The 21,014-nt window shown below is 41.7% G+C and overlaps 1 pseudogene; it reads left to right on the top strand.

Moving 5' to 3' along the window:
* The first annotated feature begins 697 nt into the window (after positions 1 to 697).
* Positions 698 to 21,014, top strand: part of LOC145394536 (26S proteasome non-ATPase regulatory subunit 13-like) — a 111,685-nt pseudogene continuing 91,368 nt past the window's right edge.

A 21,014-nucleotide genomic window follows, 5' to 3' on the forward strand; every position in this document is an offset into this window, starting at 1 on the left:
ACCCGCCAGCTACACCTGCGAAAGCAATCAAAGTGGAGCATCAAAAGTGTCATTTTTCTCTCTCTGCCTAGCAATCAGTACTTATGTTACAAAAGTACACCATTATTCTATTAATAGATACATTATTAACCAGGAAACGTAGTCCCAGGATGGGGAGCTGAGCGAAAAGACCGGGCATCTGTGCAGGACATCAAATGCTGCAATTCACTAAGCCAAAGGGGCCCAGTTTACTGGTTAAACCCTAAACTTACATTATTATTTACCAGGAAATGTGGCCAAACTGAGCAAAAAAACTGGGCGCCTGTGCAGGATATCTAATGCTGCAATTCGCTAAGCCAAGGGACACAGTTTACTTGTTAAACCCTACTCTACACTTATGATTAACACTGGCAAGCTGAGAATCCCTACGCAATCTCAGGCAGGTGACATTTTAACACCCAACGTGAGTGTGAACACTCATGTGGATAATGTGTATTCTCCGGGAATCCTCAGAGAGGACCACAGCTCGAGACGTTCCACGAGGTAATTCATATGCAGCCTCGGATTGTCCCTACTGGGTTCTCAGACTTTTGCCTTAACCTATGGTACATATGTATGTACAGGCCCTGGACATGATGTGTCCTGTGGGGCCAACGGACGAGACATCAGGTCTGCACCCATTTCACCACTGCCCTGTCTCTCAACTGACTCTGAGATTATGGGTGTGGATTCAAATGGCGCAGGTAGGACAAGTCCCTGATTAGTGGTACGTTGACACACATTGCAGGAACGCACAAAGCTATTTCTCGTCCCATCCCTGGCCAGAAAAAGTCAGCAAGGATACGGCCCTGGGTTTTCCTTTTGCCCATGTGACCTCCTGACGCTGAACAATGATCCCATTCTAACACTGCTAGGCAATACTTAGCGGGAACAACAAACTGCAGTCGAACCTCGCCCTGGGGTGTTCGTGACTCATGGTAGAGCCGTCCTTGTTTACGAAGGAACTTGGCTCGACCTCCCCGTGAATACTTAATCACTCTGCCCTTTTGTTTCTTCCACACAGCAGCAAGTGTTGGGTCGGAATGTTGTTCTTGAACAACAACTTGGCTACAAATCAGATCTTGCGGCGATGCAATGGTCACTGGGGTTACACAGTTTGGAGCCTCGGCCATGGCTCATGTTACTGTGGCTGAAGTCTGAGTAGCATCATCTATGGTGCAACTATCCTTGACACCTGGAATATTGCCTATGATAAGGTCAAACAAAGGTTCTGGCATGACAACTGCGACTGTCATACCAGTGTAAAATGGAGATGCCAGCTGGATACGTGCCTCAGGGAACAATCTCACTGATCCATCAATAAGCTTAGCTTGGATCTGTCGACCTGTGTACTCCTCAGGCCGACCTAGACTCTGCCTGACAGAGCAACCTGAGGAACCATTGTCTCTCAGGACCTTCACAGGAATGCCTCCCACAAACCCTGGCTGAACAAGGAATGCAGTGTCACCTGTGGGAGGGCCTGTGGAGGAAGCAGCCAGCCACTGATGAGGCTGCTGAATAAATGATGCAGCAAACATGGTGTCCTGAGAACTAGATACCTGAGGGATCGTACTCACTGTCCATTGAGTGGACATTGACCATCGGTGGAGGAGGATTCACTGTCACTGGAGGACTAGTGAACTGTGGGAAGTACCCGTACTGCTAGGGATGACACCACCGTGTTGCTGTTGAGGAATGAAGGCTGCGTTTGTCTCCTGCCTCCAATACACTGGGGCTGTTGCATAAAAGGATAGTCCTGACTGTCGATTATGTGGCTGATACAGCTGCTGGTTAGGGTACTTGTTGTACCCTTTCCACTCAGGTTTCTGGGAGTTTTGCCCGTGGTCCTTCTTCTACGGTTGGCTTGGACCTTGGCCATTATTCTGAGAACGGCCTTGTTGCTGGGGTTCAGTCTGAGACGGTTTCCCAGATTTGTCAGCTTTCCTGTTCCAGGTGTGTTACGAGTTTGATACCCGTATGCAGTGAAGAATGCATCAGCCTTCTCAACAATTTGGCTGGTATCCCTTACCTGGCAGATCTTAAGCTGAGCCATAAGCTCAGCAGGCCATGACTTTTCTAGCTGCGTGCACAGCATAAGGTCAATATTATCCCCTCATGCATGGAATGAGTTACATCTTTCTCCATCCACTCATCTAAGTAAGCAGTAAGCCGATCAAGAAACTGAATGGCAGTCTCCTTTTCTTGTAAACGCGCCCTCATAAACTGACTCTTGGCGTCTTCAACTGTGAGACCGTACGCTTTGACGAGTGTGGCCTTCATCATCTCATACATGAGATTGTCTCCACGAATTCTGTGGAGAATATCGAGGGGAGGGCCCTCAAACAGACTAAGAAACTGGAGCCACTTAGCTGCCTCATCCAGCTGGTACAGCTGAGCCATGTCTTTGAAACGAGCTATGAATGGCTCGATTCGCTCACCTTCCTTGTATGGAGGAAGCTTGATGTGTGGGGTTGCCAGAACATGTGCAGGGAGAGCACTCGTGGAGCTTGGGTTAGCTGCACCAGATGTGTCTGAAGCCAAGGAGTCTCGCTTGAGCTTCAGCATCTCAAGTTCTCGTCTCTCACGTGCCTCGCGCTTGGCACGTTTGTGTTCTTGCTCTCTCTCTCGTTGTTCTAGCTCGTATTCACGTTCTCTCTCTCGTTGTTCTCGCTCATGTTGACGTTCACTCTTGCATTCCTCGTGCTGTTCTTGCTCATGTCCATGTTCTCTTTTGCATTGTTCTAACCAGAGTTCGCATTGTTTTCGCTCGTGTTCGCGTTGAATTCTACGCTGTTTGCGAGCATCATTCTCACGTTGCTGCTCGTAACTAAACCGAGGGAGAACATGTTCTTTGACTATTTCGGGGTCACTAAGCCCAATATCTTTAGCTTCCTGTACATAGATATTAGTAGTCATGATGCTAACTCAGTCTGATTGAATTAAAGACTAAGTACTGACTGCTATTTTGCAGAGGAAAGCCAATAATCAAGAGTAAACAATATAGTCACAGGTTAGTGGTGACCAGTTTTATCTAGTTAAACTGGTAAAGAAGGAAAATTAGAAGAAAAAAAAACTGATTGTGAAAACTATTATGAAAAAGTAATAGAAATGAATCAATAATCACCAGTAAGATAGTACCTATAGACTTAAATGATAAATACCTACAGTAAGTATGAGTGAGTATTATCTCGTTAATAACTTGGGAGCTAGGAGTTAATATCCTGGCGAGGTCGCCAGATGTCATGAGGGGGATGTGAATTTTTAATTAATATAATAATTATATGTTGCTTAAAAATGGAGACAAGGAATTGACTTGTGAAATCCAGCAGTAAGTTTTACTTTATGGTGCCTTACTTCGCCGATTCTCTAAGGATGGGAATTTATAAACTTTCTCAACAGTACACAGCAGAGACTAATTACTCATGCGTGCTGTTTGTTAGTACTGTTAGCCTATAGAGAAATGCTATTAATGATAAAAGGGTTCTTGCCGGTGCATTAACTCCTGGCTGGCACAACGGATTTAAGCTTAATACAAAAGGACTGGCCTAAGTACCAGTTATGAATAATACAAAGCATTTCTAAGAGTGGCAACTAAAATAAGCTAAATGTGGAGAAATAAAATACGAGTTTAACTATATTGAACTCAAAGAAAAAAGAACTGTAAATTTATTAACTACAATGAATTAATTTTTCGTTACATGAGTCTTAAAATGAATTTAAAATAACAAGGGAAATACACTCACTCACTCATTCAAACTCCAACACTTAAACCTAGGAAAACGAAAAGAAATACTGGTCAGTAGAGGGGCAAGCGGAAGGAACTGGGCGCCAGTGTAGAACGGACACTGCGATACGCTAAACCTCTCCACCGATTCACCGTCTAGGTGGAGATTTCAGGAACTCACTGTACAACGGCAGCGCTGCTCCACGCTGGGCACAGCGAACCTGCTCTTGCGACAATCAAAGCCTGACTAAATTCAAACTATAAGGCAAGGGCTGGGTCTGGCCGTGTTTGCTTCAACGGTTAATGGAAAGAAAGTGAGCGATATACACTCACAATAAATCACTCAGTGAAGGCGCTAATGTCACGTGCAAGGATGATCACTTATGAATGAGTGAAAAATGTTCTGAAAACCGCCCCAACCAAGTGAACGCGAGGACGATTGAACTGAGTGATACGCAGTGGGAACTCCATCAGAATTCGCTTTTTCTCACTGATGAAAAATGTCACGAATTTATAAATATGCTCGCGTGAATTCGTGACACACATATCATTAAATCGTGCTGCGTCTCTGTCTTGCACACTAAGCACAGTGACCTCCAGTAAAGTAATGAGTTTCGTTGAACAGTAAAAATGTGAAAGTGTAGATGCAGTTGATTAATAGTTAAGTATATATAGATAATAATTTCCATGATAGTGAATGCAGTATTAAATGCTTTCTCAGTTTGTTTATGTTTGCTGTTCAGGATACGCTTGAGCTGGATTAATTTTATTTGTATTTATTTATTTATTACTTTTGCTACTCCATTTCTGCATTGTCCATTCATTATCATTCACTGTAATGTAATGAAAAGTTACTGTAGCTACGTCATGTTTTATCACCAGCACATTAAATCAAAAGCAGAGTAATCAAAATTGACTGAAAGTGAGATGACAAACTTTATGCTTACTCTGTAGAACTTAGCTTGTCATCTCTGTACCGCTGCCTATACACAAAGGCCGCCACTGTACCCTGTTCACTTTAACTTGTCCCAAAATCATCGTCTTTCCATCTTGAATGCTGAGCTGTAACAAGAGAATAACAATAGAAGCTGGAGCCCGTCACGAAAATTATTATCGGACGGATGTAGAGTCGTAGTATTGTCCTTCTATGTAGAGCCGTTGTTTTGTCCATTTATGTAGAGCTGTAGTATTGTCCTTTCTGTCTTTTAGCCAAAGGTAATAAGCTGCAAAAGAATCTCCGCCAAGCTAAGGTGGACGTACTAGAGTCATGTATCCAAAGTGTGTGAATCAGCAATGACCACCACTAAATTCACTTTTTATTATTATTATTATTATTATTATTATGAAAATTATTATTATGAAAAGTTTTTATGTAAATAGTAGAGCGTGTGTAAGAGTGGGAAATGCTGTGAGTGGTTAGTTTCCCTTGAGAGTGGGCTGCGACAGGGATGTGTGATGTTGCCTTGGTTGTTTAATATTTACATGGATGGTGTTGTAAGGGAGGTGAATGCAAGAATTTTAGGTGGTCTGAGTCTGGTAAATGTTGATGGAGGAGAGTGGAATCTGAAGCAGTTGCTGTTTGCAGATGATACTGCACTGGTGACTGATTCAGAGGAGAGATTGAGACAGTTGGTAGAGGAGTTTGGAAGGGTGTGTGAAAGGAGGAAACTGAAAGTAAATGAGAATAAGAGTAAAGTGATGAAGTGTACGAGGTTGATAGATGGTAGGGGGATGAATATAGTTTTGAATGGTGAGTTGCTTGAGGAGGTAGATTGTTTTAAATATCTAGGGTCACATGTTGCTGTGGATGGAAGAATAGATGCAGAAGTGAAGTTTAGAATAAATGAAGTAGGAAAGGTGCTGGGAGGAATGAAAAAAGTGTTTAAATGTCGTTCGCTTAGAAAGGATGTAAAGAGAAGGCTGTATGAGGGTGTTGTGGTACCGACTGCATTATATGGGGCTGAAACATGGAATATGGGTGTAGCAGAGAGGAAAAGTTTGAATGTAATGGAGATGAGATGTCTGAGGAGTATGTGTGGAGTGACGCATATGGATTGAGTGCGAAATGATGAAGTGCGAAGGAGAACTGGAGTTGTTCGGGAGATGGCTGGTAGAGTTGAGCAGAGGGTGTTGCAATGGTTTGGGCATATGGAGAGAATGGATAATGAGCGATTGGTGAAAAAGATAACTAGATCTGATGTGAGAGGTGTAAGGCTGAGAGGAAGACCACGAATAGGATGGATGGACAGTGGGAAGAGAGCGCTGGATGCGAGAGGGATGTCTGTTGAGCAAGGAAGAGTGGCTGTGCGTGACAGAAATAAATGGAGAGAAATTGTGAATGAATAAGTGATGACGCAGCCCTGAGGGGATATTCTCCCGCATATGGTCTGATTAGCTAGTCAGGTCAGGTGCGGGTAAGGGGATGGGTCTGTTATGATGTGGCAGGGGTAAACCAGTTCTGCTGTCGGGCCCTGCTGCGGATGTCACTGATTGCATTGTGCAGTTGACCCTTGTGCAGTGTGGTCCGGTGAGGATCTGTCCGTTCTCCCCTTTGGGGCTAAGATGCGAATGAATGTGTTTGAATGGATGAGTAAATGGAGAGTGAGTCGTCCTGTCTCGGCTACCTCCCTTTCCTTGGGGGAAGCAGCCTAGGTATATAGATAGATAGATAGATTATTATTACTATTATTATTGTTGTTATTGTTATTACTGTTATTATTGTTGTTATTTTTATTACTACTACAGCTACTACTACTACTACCACTACTACTACTACTACTACTATTATTATTATTATTATAATTATTATTATTATTATAATTATTATTATTATTATTAACCCTGTTACTATGAAGACGTCTTTGTGTTTGGTTTTGGCTACCTGTAGACTATTTTTTTTTTCTTGGGAGAGACTTTTACCTGGGGAGATTAGTTATACCCTCCATTATCTCTTTCACTTCGAGATATTTCCATTAATTAAATCGTCTGTAGGCAGTAAGGATAAAATGTAAAAGTCGTCGTCAGAGTGAAAAGATTAATGCCCAGACTCCATTCCTCAACCCTTTCTCTACGGTTGATGCGCCTGTGTATTTTGCTTGAGTTAATATAAGACGATTTTTGTGCAGCTAACGTAAGACGACTCGTGCAGCTAATGTAAGACGGATTTTTTTTTTTTTTTCAACTAAGGGAATTGTGGGCAGTCAGGGGGTTCGAAAACATTCTGGAGTAACTTTGTCTGATTTTGATATCCCTGGGATTTCTTTCTGTGCTAACACCAGACGATTGTAGGATTTATATTTGGTCTAACACCAGACGATATTGATATATCTATTTAACCTAACACCAGACGATTTTGATATTTCTATTTAACCTAACACCAGACGATTTTGATATTTCTATTTAACCTAACACCAGACGATTTTGATATTTCTATTTAACCTAACACCAGACGATTTTTTTTCGGTTTACAGAACTCTTGGCAGTCAAAAGGTTAACAGCCTCAGATCCGCCAAGGCCTCGCGTCCACCTGGTAGTCTTTGCCGCCGCCTAACCACTGCACCCAGATGACTTTTTTTTATTGTTTATTATAATGTTACCACCAAACAGTTGTTTTCTTGTTTGGAGAGACTTTTCAGACTGATGGATTTGGGTGTAGATTTCGTTAACCCATTCACTGCTTATAGAGGTCTGGCCTTAGATGAAGAAAATCGTCTGGGGGTGGAAGAGTACAGTGCAAAAATACTTCAGGTGATTGCATGGGTTGGGGGCATTGCTCTCAGGTTAACCGCTTCAGGACTGTGACGTATATTTATTTTTTGTTCATCATCATCATCATCGTCGTCATTATGATCATTATCATCATCATCTATTAGCCATATTGTTTTACTCCACTGAGGAGAGATGTAGGGCAAAAATTACTGAAGGTTATATCGAATCTCTGCGTTTTGAAAGTCTGTCCTAAAGGCGAATAAAATCATTAGGATATAGTAAGAATAAAATGACTTTTTCTGTTAATTTAGTTATCTGTTTCATTCTTTCTTTCTTTGCTGAAGGGGTTAACAACCAGCTGTGCTAAGAGAGCCTTCCAAGCCCACGAGATATACGTACGTCACTTTTGCATCCCTCCCCGTATCATTTCTTTGATAATTACGGTGCGTTCATATAGTGTACCTTAGCCATTAACACCCCCACCACTACAATTTATTTCTGAGCTGAATAATAACGTCTGAAGGTAGCGAGAATAAACCAGAAGATGGGTAAGACGTTATCGGAGTGAAGAGGTTAAAGGTGTGCGTAATAATTAAAAGGAGATTTGACCTATATCGCCTTTGTGCACAGATGGTAGTTATTATTATTATTATTATCATTATTATTATTATTATTATTATTATTATTATTATTATTATTATTATCATTAATTAATTAATTAATTAATTAATTTTAGGCCCATGGAGTCACGAGGAGAAATGAACCAAAAGTGAGTGTTGAGAGACGAGGTTAAAGTTTGTCGACTTATTTTTATTCGCTTAAACTGGTAACTAGTCTTAAGATTTTTATGTAACTGGTCGAGAGAGAGAGAGAGAGAGAGAGAGAGAGAGAGAGAGAGAGAGAGAGAGAGAGAGAGAGCAAAAAGTGGTATATAAAAATGTCAAGGGAAAGCTTATCAATATTCTGCATCTTTTACACACCAGCCACGAGACTGTATGATTTCGCCATTGTATAGTTTTAATTCCGACGGCGTCATTTGTACTTTTACGTCTTTGCTTTGTATTGTGTCCGGATCCCTTCTACCTGGTTCATGATGGGAGTAGGATGATGATGGTGATGATGATGATGATGATGATGATGGTATGGTATGCGTAGTGTCGATATTAGCTCCCTCAAGGTACTGGGAATTGGATGATGATGTATAGACTTACAGTGTCGATATTAACTCCCTCCTGGTACTGGGAATTGGATGATGATGATGATGATGATGATGATGATGATGATGATGATGAGAAGGAGGAGGAGGAGGAGGAGGAGGAGGAGGAGGAGGAGAAGGAGGAGGAGGAGGAAGAAGAAGAGGATACGTACTCTGTCGCTCTTAACTCATTTCGAGGACGTCTTTGATCCTTTATTTTTGTTACCATCAGAATTATCATCCAGACTGCTTAAGATACCCCACATGCACTCTCCATTACCAGATGTTCCCCTTTTATTAAGACACCATTATGTAGAACCAGGAAGAAGCAATATAGGATAGGGCAGGGAGGAAGAGTAAGAGGGGTGGAGGTGGAGAAGGGAAAGAGTAAGAGTGATGGAGGTGGTGAAGAGAAGAAGTATGAGGGATGTAGGTGGAGAGAAGAGGTGGAGAAGGGAAGGAGTAAGAGGGATGGAGGTAGAGAGAAGAGGTGGAGAAGGGAAGGAGTAAGAGGGATGGAGGTAGAGAGAAGAGGTGGAGAAGGGAAGGAGTAAGAGCGATGGAGAAAAGAGGTGGAGAAGGGAGTGATGAAAGTGGAGAGGAGAGGTGGAGAAGGAAAGAAGTAGAAGTGATGGAGGTGGAGAGAAGAGGTGGAGATGGGGAAGAGTAAGAGGGATGGAGGTGGAGAGGAGAGGTAATGATGAGAAGGAAAGATGAAGAGAAGGAAGGGAGGGGGCGGGATGATGGAGAGGGATGGAAAGGAGAAGATGAGTAGACAGACGACCAAGAGGAGAGGGGAGAAAGGTGGAGAGGGGAAAGGTGGGCAGATATAATACGTGATTGGATTCAAGGGGTTAAAAGCTTGTTCCGAAACCAAGGAGTATACTAGAGAAGATTTATAAAGGTGTATTGTGGCGAAGATAATCGTATGGGGAAGTGGTGTGAGGCCACGAGAGTAGGCTTTCTGTCCTTCTTTCATCGCCATCTTCCTCAGCAGCAGAAAAAGTAGGAATAAGGAAGTTTTGTGTGTGTGTGTGTGTGTGTGTGTGTGTGTGTGTGTGTGTGTGTGAGAGAGAGAGAGAGAGAGAGAGTCGTATTGAAATCATAGAAGGCTTCTCAAACCACTTCTTGGTAAGCAATATATATTCCCTACTATACCTCAACATTGTTTTCCATGCTGTTTATACAATTTTAACAGGGCATAGTTTACATCAAATTACACACTGAAATGCAGAGTAAATCACTAAGGAAAAGGTGTTACGAAATTTCCAGAGCAACTTAGAATACGACCCAGAAGCACAACACAGGCCAGTTTTTCTTTTTTTACCTTGATAATTACGACACAAATTCCAGCCAGGTTTCTCCTTTCCATCAACCCTTTCACCCCGAGGACCTTATTTTATTTTATTCTTGTTCTGACGATTTTTATTCAGCTTGTGATTTTTTTTTGTTTTACTGGAGGGGTTTCGTAGGCTCTATTAACTGCTTTACTACCAGGAGGCTTTAGTAAGGTAGATAAAGGTGTGTGGAGTAGAAATAATAAAATGAGTTGGGGTCTCGTCGTACTGATGGGGTTAAAGGAGTGTCAGTCTTCTTTGCTCTGTCTGTCTGTCTCTTTCTCTCTCTCCCTCCCTCCCTCTCTCTCTCTCTCTCTCTCTCTCTCTCTCTCTCTCTCTCTCTCTCTCTCGTGTGTGTGTGTGTGTGTGTGTGTGTGTGTGTGTGTGTGTGTGTGTGTGTTCACAGGCAGACAGGGTTCAGTTAAGAGAGCACCTCAAGGCTTAGTGTTAAAATCCAGTCTTTCCGTTACGCACTATTATCCATTTTTTTATACCGGTACATGGATCATTAAACCGGCATCTCCAGTCTGGGCCATTACAACGGCGTGAGCAGCAAGGTGTGATAAAGATTACTAGAATTTGTGAAAGAGAGAGAGATAAAGATAGAGATAGATAGATAGAGAGAGAGAGAGAGAGACGTAAAACTACAATGACAGAGAAAACTCAGTTAGGTAGTGGCAGGTTGTGTAGCAGTGTCCAAATACAGGTTGCACTATTAGGAGGTGCCTGGCCTTACCATCAGCAGAATTCCAATAAAACAGACCCTGGGATGACCGGCAGAATCCTGTTAGCAAGTGAACAACCGACGTGGCATCCCGGACATTAAATGACCGTAAAACCTCAAGCATACCATTTAGGATTCAAACCTGTGATTACCACATTTTCTTACTGCAACTGACAACTTTTGACCACTAGAACACCTCCCCTACCCTTCCCCTTTTCCTTTCTCTCCTCATCTATTCCATTACTATACCGTATTGTGCTGTGCTGTACACTGCTTTGTCTACTGTGCCTGCTCCGCTCTGCTCTGACTATACTCGTCTCTGCTCTGCTCTGCTTTGCTCTGATCAGCGTTGCTGTTCTCTGGTCTGCTGTATTAATCTCTGCTTCACTCGATTCTTTTCTTCCGTTCTGTTGCCTTATTGTCCTCATCTCTTCTCCTTTCATTTACTTTCTTCTCCTCCTCTCCACCTTTCATTTCGTTTCTTCTGTTTCATTTCTTCCCTTTTTTGATCCATTGTTTCTCATTTCTTCCCTTCCCCTTCCGTTTTACTTCCATCCCTTCCCTTTCCTCCCCCCTCCCCCCATCCCTCCTTTCCTTTCCTTCCCATCCTTTATTTTTCTCTCCTCCCCTCTCCCTTCAGCCATGAAATCTTACCACACCTGCCTCCTTCATATTCTTCTTAGTATAGCTTCTCTCCTCTCCTCTCCTCTCTCGTTTTCTACAGTCTCCTCTTTACTCCTCTTCTTTCCTCTTTTGTTTTTGCCTCTCTCATCTCCTATCTCTCTCTCCTCTCTACTCCTCTTCTTTCCACTCTTATTTTCACCTCTCTCATCTCCCCTCTCTGCTCTCCTTCCCGCCTTGTTTTCACTTCTCACATTTCCCATTTCTCTTCTCTCAACTCCTCTCCTCTCTCCTCCCTTCCTCTCCCCTCCCTTCCCCTCCCCTCCCCTCACCTCACCTCACCTCACCTCACCTCCCCTCCCCTCACCGTTCCTCTCCTGTTGTCACCTCTGTCATCTATCGTTCCGCTCCGCTTTCCTCTCCTCTCCTCCCCTTTCCTCTCATGTTTTCGTCTCTCTTATCTCTCCTCTTTCCTCTCGTCTTGTTTTCACCTCTCTTATTCATCTCACTCCTCACGTCGTGTTTTTATCGTGCATCATAGAAACGAGCAACGGGACAGCAGTGATGACAAGGATAACCACTAAAAAATGACAGCGTAAGTGATAAACACTTGTGTAGATCAGATTACACAGGGCAATCAGCAAGGCAATTACCACAGCTTAAGAAAAGTCCCACCAGCACCGGACAACAACCTGGTCAGTCTTCGACGTGGAGGGACTAGTTCTAGGATTCGCTAAACCCTTGAAGGAGAGAGGCCTTTCTTAAGTTGGGTTAATTAATCTAAAGGTAGCAAAAGCTGTATACTTACTACGTCACATGATTCAAAGCGCCAACTGCTGTTAACCCCTGCCTGATTCGTAAGTAAAAGGTGGAGGAGAAGCAGTGAGGGGCAGAATGAGTCAAGTCTTTTGCCCTTCAGTAAGTCTCCCCAAGCTACTTCCAGTCATCTACTGCCGAAGTCACTCCTTAACCTTTTAGGTGATGATAATCGTCCATCCCAGCCTACTGCAGAGAACAGCTCCTCCTGGCTGTCCGTCAGAATCCCCCTGGGCACTAAGGAGGGCACTGCAAGAGAAACTAATGAGTACCCATGAGGCAACAACAACAGTAGAGGACACCGTGTCTGCCTGACCTGCAGTCGCCGTGAGTATGAACCCTCTATCTTACCTCTCAGGCGATAGTAGCACTGCCCCCAGCGACATCTCAGGCCATACTAAAGGAGGCCTACTTGGATCTCCAGAAGTACACACTCACACCCTTTGAGCAACAGTCTCCCACCAAGCTCACCAGCACCTCTCATACGTCACCAAGTAAGCTCGTGGGAATCCCTCATTGTGTTTATTGGTATACTATTGCGTACATGTAATACAATGTTATTTCAATAATAACTAGATTGTTATTCTTCGTTGGTGGAGGTTATGTATCCACCAATGTTTGTTTGTGTGCCTGTTTTTTGTCCACAATATACATCAGAAAGTTATTGATGGCTCTCTCTCTCTCTCTCTCTCTCTCTCTCTCTCTCTCTCTCTCTATATATATATATATATATATATATATATATATATATATATATATATATATATATATATATATATACTGTATATATATATATATATATATATTTTTTAATAAATGGGTCGTGGGCGAGGGAGGAGTTGATAAAACTTTAGTGGTGATCTGGGTTGCATGGTATAGGTGATGATGAAAGTATGCACTCTCTGAGTGCTGTTTCTTGTAGCTTAATGTTTCCAGTTGACCATGCTGCACGGTACATCAACTTTTTTTCCTTCTCTAGTTATTAATTCCTTCTCCAATTTTCTTTCTTTCTTTCTTTTTTTTTGTTCTTGTCTTCCTTTCTCGTCTGTCTCATTAGCTTGAAAAAGTTTATTGTATTGGCTTGGCCCATCATGCTGTTATGTACCTTAGCCTCCACTTCTCATCTGTGTACTATACCCATCCCTGACGTCTCCTGCCTTTCCTCTTCTACGTTCAAACATTCTATTTTTCATTCCCCTGACGCCTTCTCACCTTGTATTGTTTTTGGCATCTGTATTATTTTTCATAATTTCTTTTTTTCACTTTATTTTATATTTTGTCCTCACCTCTCCATAGTCTTAAAATCTCACGTGACCCTTCTCATCCTTTTTATTCTTCATAGCCTTCTTCACCTCAATTTTCTTTCTCCTCACTCTCCCTCTTCATCCTCCTCTTCTGCCTTGTCCTCTCTACTTTTATCATCATCACATCAGTAACCTTGAGAGCTTCGTGTTGTCCTGACTGCACCCCTCCTCCCTAGCCAGTTCTTGTCACTTCTCTTTTTTTCTTTTTCTTTTTTCTTCCTATGGTTATATTATTTTTTCTATTCTCTTCTGTTCCCTTCCTTTCCTTTCCCTTCCTTCCTTCCTCCCTCCCTCCCCCTCCCTCCCACACCTCTTCTCCCCTCTCCTCTCCTCTCTCAGCTCTCAGCAGCACTGAATACTCACATAGCCTGCCCAATCTAAATCTCATCAGTCTTCATCACCCGCAGCCAAACCCGTTCTTCGAAACTGAATAATGAGAGTTGAGATCGATGTAATGTTGTGTTGAATGGCTCTATCGCGTGCCCCTAACAAAGACAACTTCAGACTTCTGTACGCCTGCTGCCAACTAGATCTAGAAGTGAAGCTCTCAAGAAAAATACAGACAGTGGAATTTTGAAGGTGTCGACATTCACACATTTTGCAACATGATTATCAGGTGTTTCGTGTCGCAGATAAATTTTAGTGCCGCTGCTTGATAGCCTACAGGTATACTTCTTTTGGTGACTTATCTATAATAGGTGTGTACAGTGGTTAATGATGCAGCAATGATAACTGAAGCAGGCTGTAAGGCAATGTGGAGACGAGCTGAAATTTCCTTGCGCTTATTTTTTTTTATTTTTTTTTCAGTTTGGTTACTGATCGTTTGACACACATCGATGTACTTAAATTTTTTCCTTTTTGTGTGTATTAGTCCAGTAACATTTTATCTAGAAATTTAATTTATGGGAGTTGAAGAAAAAGAGAGTTGAGGAGAAGATGAATGCGAAGCTGTGAGGAAGACTGTTAAAGTTTCTAGGAGACACGATAATAAGGTGTTTAGATATCTCGAACGAATGTTGTTTTTGGCTCTCTTGATATTTATTTTTTCCAGATTTTCAGGATTTCGGATTTTCATTTGCATATAATGTAGTTGAATAAAGGAATTTGGCGGAGAAAGAAAACAGAGGCTCCGGTAGGCACGTGACACGAATGACATGAAAGCAAGTTGATTATAAAAGTAATTAATCAAAATGAAGAACAAGAATAGAGGAAACTGATAGAAGGAATATGTGAAGTACGAATAAGAGTCATGGTGTAGATGAATAAGAGAATCAGAGGAAGAATGGGAATAGGGAGGGTAATATAAATGCATGTAGAGGTACTGAGTGCACAGTATATATGTACAAATATGCTTGTATGTACATATAGTATGTACGTATGTATGTATACAATACATAAGTGTAATTTATGTATGTATGTATTCCTTTCCTCAGACCTTTTTAAGATGGCCGTCTTCCTCAAGATTATCATCCAATAGCTCTGACAAGCCGTCTTTGAAAAGTCTGGAACGTATGGTTAATGCTAGGCTAATGTGGTTGGTAGGACCTAACTTTTGTTTATCTCCATCTCAGTTCGGCTACCGAAAGATGCGAAGTACAGTACTTTGGACCCATTGATTAAGTTAGAAACGTATGTTAGGGCTGCGTTTTCCAAAGGTGAATCAGTCCTTGCTGTGTTTTTTTGATCTTGAGAAGGCATATGATACAGCGTGGAAGTATCATATTCTCCGTACAGTCCAATTGTTTGGTATTGTTGGCAATATGGGAGTTTTTATTCAAAATTATTTGACAAATAGGTAATTTTCTGTTCGCGTCTGCAATAATTTGTCTGATTCCATCCCACAATACGAAGGAGTTCCTCAGGGCTGGGTTCTTAGCACAACACTTTTCCTTACTGCAAGTAATGATAATATTGCTTCTCTCCCAGTAGGTGTACATTCTTCTTTATATGTTGACGACTTTGCTATCTATGCTGCAGGCTCTAATCCCGTTGTGTTACAGAGTCTTCTTCAGTCTGCTATTAAATAAGAATGCTCCTTCTTGGGTTACTGCACATGATTTTCGGTTCTCCACTTCTAAGTCGTATGCAATGACCTTTACTCGAGGTCGTCAATCGCTTCACCCACATCTCTATCTTTATCATCATCCTCTCCAGTATCGGGCGTCTGCTAGATTCTTGGGCCTGATCTTTGATTCTAAGTTGACATGGGACGCTCATATTTCGTCTTTGAGAGTGTTGACTTTACAACGTCTTCGTCTCCTGTAAATTTTATCCCATGTGTTTTAGGGTGAGGACCGTACATGCCTACTTAACCTTCATCGAGCCCTTATTTTATCAAAGTTAGACTATGGGTGCTAGGTTTACTCTTCCGCTTCCTCACGTGCGTTACGAGAACTTGATTCGGTACGCCATTTTGGTCTTCGTTTAGCGCTTGGTGCTTTCCACTTCTCCCCAGTAGAGAGTCTTTATGTGGAGTCAGGTTGCTCTTTGTTTTATAGACGTCGTGCGTTACTTTCTCTTCACTGTTTCTTGAGACAACATCAGTTTCAATCTTCATCGGTGCATAGAATAGATTCCTCTGTTGCAGATTGTTATTTAACCCATCCACATCATCAACTCCCTTTCACACTCCCTGTTCAGTCCTTCCTCTCGTCCTTCCCAGTTTCCATAGAAAACGTTCTCTAATTTCGCCCTGGGCAGTTTCCACCTTGGCTACTGCCACGTCCCTCAGTTTGTCTTTCCATATTGCCTTCCTCAAAGTCGTCTACCTCTTCCATAGTTCTTAGATCTTCCTTTCACGCACATCTTGTGGAACATGCTTTTGCAGTCCATGTCTATACAGATGGATAAAAAATGGTACACGGTACTGGGTTTGCAGTTTGGTTCCCTGATCATTCATGTCAGTATAGCCTTCCTTCAGTAGCTTCAGTTATGACGGCTGAACTTCTTGCTTTATTACTTGCGGCCCGTAAATGTTACAGCCATCCTTCATCGTTCTTCGTTCTGTTCTCTGATTCCCTTTGTGCACTCCTGTTGCAGTCAAATTCTCGCTTCCATCCTCTCGTCTTAGAGATACAAGAGTTGCTGTTTCGTAGAGATACAAGAGTTGCTGTTTCGTCTGTCTGTCAAGAAAAAAATAAGTATCTTTCTGCTGGGTGCCAGGTCATGTCAGCATTCCTGGTAACGCAACTGTGGATGCCTTGGCACGAGAAGCCCCCCCAGTCCCCTTGTGTGCCCTTTCGATCTGTTCCAGTTTCTGATTTTTTTTCCTATCCTCCGAGCGTTCTTCCGACAGTGGTGGCAGTCATGCTGGTGCTTGTTGACTGGTACTAAACTCCGCACTGTTAAATCTTCTGTTACTCCTTGGTCCAAACCTTGTCATCGTAACCGCCGTTGGGAGACTGCCCTCGCTCGCATACTGATTGGCCATACTCGTCTTACTCATGGGTATTTGATGTCTGGCGATTCGCCGCCTTTCTGCCCTGCTTGCAATGTTCCCCTGTCAGTACACCACATTCTTATTGCCTATCCTCGACATACAGGAGTTCATCTTCGACTATTCCTGTTTTTATCCTCACTTTGCCGACCACCAGATTTAGGCGATATTTTGAGTGAGTCCCGGTATTTTTCTATTACCCGTTTAATGTCCATTTTAACTCATTTAGGGATTTTGTATGATAGTTAATTTTATCTTCCGCTTTTCTCTTAATATCCTTCATTACCATATTTTCACTCTGATGCGACTAAGTGCCATATGGTCTTTGTTACCTGGTGCTACCTTTTCATTTCATTTCATATGTATGTATTTATGTTTGTGTATGTATGTATATGTGTGTAATTTATGTATGTATGTATGTGTGTGTGTGTATGTATATGTGTAATCGATGTAACTAAATGTAATGTACTGTATGTATATATATGTTTGTATTGTAACGACCGGCTTGCATAGGCTTGACATACAGGTGATATCCCAGGTAGGCTGATTGTATGGTAGGTAATCAGACGTGTGGGTAGTACCGTCACACCTGTCCTGAATGAGATGGTCCAGGTGTATCTCAGTGTAGACGGCTCGCTACTGTGTCCGTGTAGGGGATTGAGGGTGTCTGTTGGCGCGTGGTGCGAGTTTTGGACCTCAGGGAACGGACAGTCAGATACACCCGTTACGACGAATACCCGTGGATCACACACACACACACACACACACACACACACACACACACACACATGTTCTCTCTCTCTCTCTCTCTCTCTCTCTCTCTCTCTCTCTCTCTCTCTCTCTCTCTCTCTCTCATCCAAAATACCAACATTCAAGCACATAGAGTCTCCTTCTCGTGGTTGAAGGAGACTCCCTGGCCCTGATCCTCAACAGTAGTTCCTTCTTTATACATTTAGCTCCATTATTCGGGCTGACTTCAGACGATTTTATTCAACTGAGGGAAATTCTGGCAGATGGTAGAGAATATACCTAACCATTCGACTGCTAGAATAGCTACCAGCTGAGTAAAATCATTTGGTAAAGGCCTAAGTCTGATAGCAAAGAGCAGCGAAAGCAGTTAATGTCAGATTCTGACCCGATAAACTGTAGTAGGTAATTATGCTTTGCGTGTTAGGTCAACGAACGTCAGACGAGTTTGCGATGCTCAGAAAAACTTGAGACACCGATTACAGTGTTCAACAGAAATGTATGACACCGATAATATTTGAGAGAGAGAGAGAGAGAGAGAGAGAGAGAGAGAGAGAGAGAGGGAGGGAGAGACTATTACAATGCTCAAGACAAATCTCCGGCACCAATAATATTGAAGGAAAAAATTGGTTAATGTTTTTGCTAGGTTTACAGAACTTTGTGTTGAGCGTTAATTTCAGCATACATAGACAGATTTACTTATTTCTGTGAAACTCACCGCGGCCAGATGGTCAGTAGTCTCATCAGTGATTTTATGCCAGTTGTGTGGATGCTAAAAAAATATATATGTATATGCAGTATATATACCGATAGATTATAACGTAGATAACTCAAGGAAAACCTACAGTAATATGCAAAATAAATCCATGAGAAAAGGTGCCAAAGTCTGCTAACTTGGGGAAAATTTATCACGTAGTGTATATAATATACAGGAAATATATATATATATATATATATATATAGATATATATATATATATATATATATATATATATATATATATATATATTTATTTTTTATATACTGTTCCAGAACTTGTCTGTTATCTCGTTCATGTCACGTTATTCCTTCAAAGCAAGAAGTTCGTCTAAAGTTGTATAAAAGCACCTTCTGTATCATAAACAGAGCCAACTTGAACGCTTAAAAGGAGTTACTGGAGGCAGTTTTAAGCATCTTCACATGAGGTTTGTCTTAAACTGTATACAGTCAGTTGGCGATAGCAGACTCATCGTACTAAAGGGTTACTGCAGGTAGAATCTTAACCCCCACGTAGAATTTACCTCGAGCAGAAAATATGTATTCCAAAGAAAAAACGAGAGATATGTAGAGAGAGAGAGAGAGAGAGAGAGAGAGAAAACAGATCTGCGGGGTTTACTGGAGTGTTTTGGCTTCCTTTACTGCAAAAGATCTATAAGCTAAAAAATAAAATCGTCTGCCCGGGATATGGTGCTGATTGGAAAAAGACCGTAATATGACAGAACTTAAAGATTCTCTCTCTCTCTCTCTCTCTCTCTCTCTCTCTCTCTCTCTCTCTCTCTCTCTCTCTCTCTCTCTCTCTCTCTCTCTCTCTCTCTCTCTCATTCTCAGGCTTCTATGACCCATCCTGATACTAAAGTTGTCCAATTCATGAGGGGACTGTGGTTATTAGTATTAAAAGTTTTTCGTGTCAGTCGCTCTCAGGTTAATAAAATTCTCTGGTGTTAGCTGGAATAGACCACTGGTGTTGTTGCGCATACGAACATAAGAACATAAGAAGAGAGGATAACTGCAGTAGGCCTGTTGGCCCATGCTAGGCAGCTCCTAGAAGAGTAACTAAACTACTAGAATGAGATAAGGATAGCAAAGAAGAAGGCTCTCCCCCGCCCTCCAAACCCTCCAGCCGAAGCCGGCAGGAAAAAGTCAGAAAGAACACCACGCCGTATAGAAAAACTGGCGTGGACATTTTACAGGAAAGTGTGAAAGGAGAATAGAGACTATCATAGTGTAACCTGAAAAGAAAATTTTTTTGAATTAGTATTGGTTATAAGATTTTCTTTATTCTATATCCAATATCCTATATCCACCCCTTATTTGTCATATGCTTATCTAGCCTATGCTTGAAACTCTCAATGGAAGAGGCAGCAACTACTTTACTAGGTAGCTTATTCCATTCGTCTACTACTCTATTACCAAACCAATTTCTACCGATTTCCTTACTGAAACGGAATTTTTCTAGTTTGAAACCATTATTTCTAGTTCTATCCTGTATGCTCACTTTAAGTACCTTGCTAATATCTCCCTTATTTATACCATTCATCCACTTAAACACCTCAATTAAGTCTCCCCTTACTCTACGCCTCTCTAGCGAATGCAGACTTAGTCTTTTCAGTCTGTCTTCATATGACAGGTTCCGGACGTCATGTATCATTTTAGTCATTCTTCTCTGTACATTTTCTAACGAATTAATATCCATTCTATAGTAAGGACACCAGAATTGTACTGCGTAGTCTAAATGTGGCCTTACTAATGCTACATAAAGTTTTAGTATTACTTTAGATGATCTATTGCTCACGCTTCTCGAAATAAATCCTAGGACCCTATTTGCTTTATTCCTCGCATTAATGCACTGTTGCCTTGGTTTATGGTCGTTACTAATCATAACTCCTAGATCTCTCTCGCATTCCGATTTGCTAATTTCTTTGTTATCTAAGCTGTATTTAGTATCTCCAATGGTCTTGCCTACGTTAAGTACTTTACATTTTTCAACGTTAAATTCCATTTGCCAAGTTTTAGACCATTTGGACAATGTATCGAGGTCTTTTTGTAAGTTATGGCAATCGTCCGTAGAGTTAATGATACGCCCTATTTTTGTATCGTCGGCAAATTTGCTGCTGCTGCTATTGACTTCTAAGTCTAGATCATTTATATATATGATAAATAATAAGGGACCGAGTACTGAACCCTGTGGTACACCGCTAGTTACTAATCCCCAGTCCGACTTAGTTCCATTTATTAATACTCTCTGCTTTCGTCCTTTCAGCCAGGATTCTATCCATTTTAAGATATCGCCGTCTATACCGTGTGCTCGAACCTTTCTAACTAACCTTTCGTGTGGGACCCTATCAAAAGCTTTACTAAAGTCCAGATAAATAACATCGTAAGCTTTATCGCTATCTACTGCCTCATAGACCTCCGAGTAGAATGACAACAAATTTGTGAGGCAGGATCGTCCTTGCCTGAATCCGTGCTGACTTTCGTTTATAAGATTAAATTTTTCTAAGTGTCCTCTAATCTTATTTGCCAAAATTGACTCTAACATTTTTCCTACTATTGACGTTAGACTTGTCGGACGATAATTCGACGCAGCTGATTTATCACCCTTTTTAAAGATGGGCACTACGTTTG

The sequence above is a fragment of the Coenobita brevimanus genome, chromosome 27 (assembly GCF_032717465.1).
Source record: "Coenobita brevimanus isolate Jiangsu-jjx chromosome 27, ASM3271746v2, whole genome shotgun sequence".
In the NCBI taxonomy this organism is placed as follows: Eukaryota; Metazoa; Arthropoda; class Malacostraca; order Decapoda; family Coenobitidae; genus Coenobita; species Coenobita brevimanus.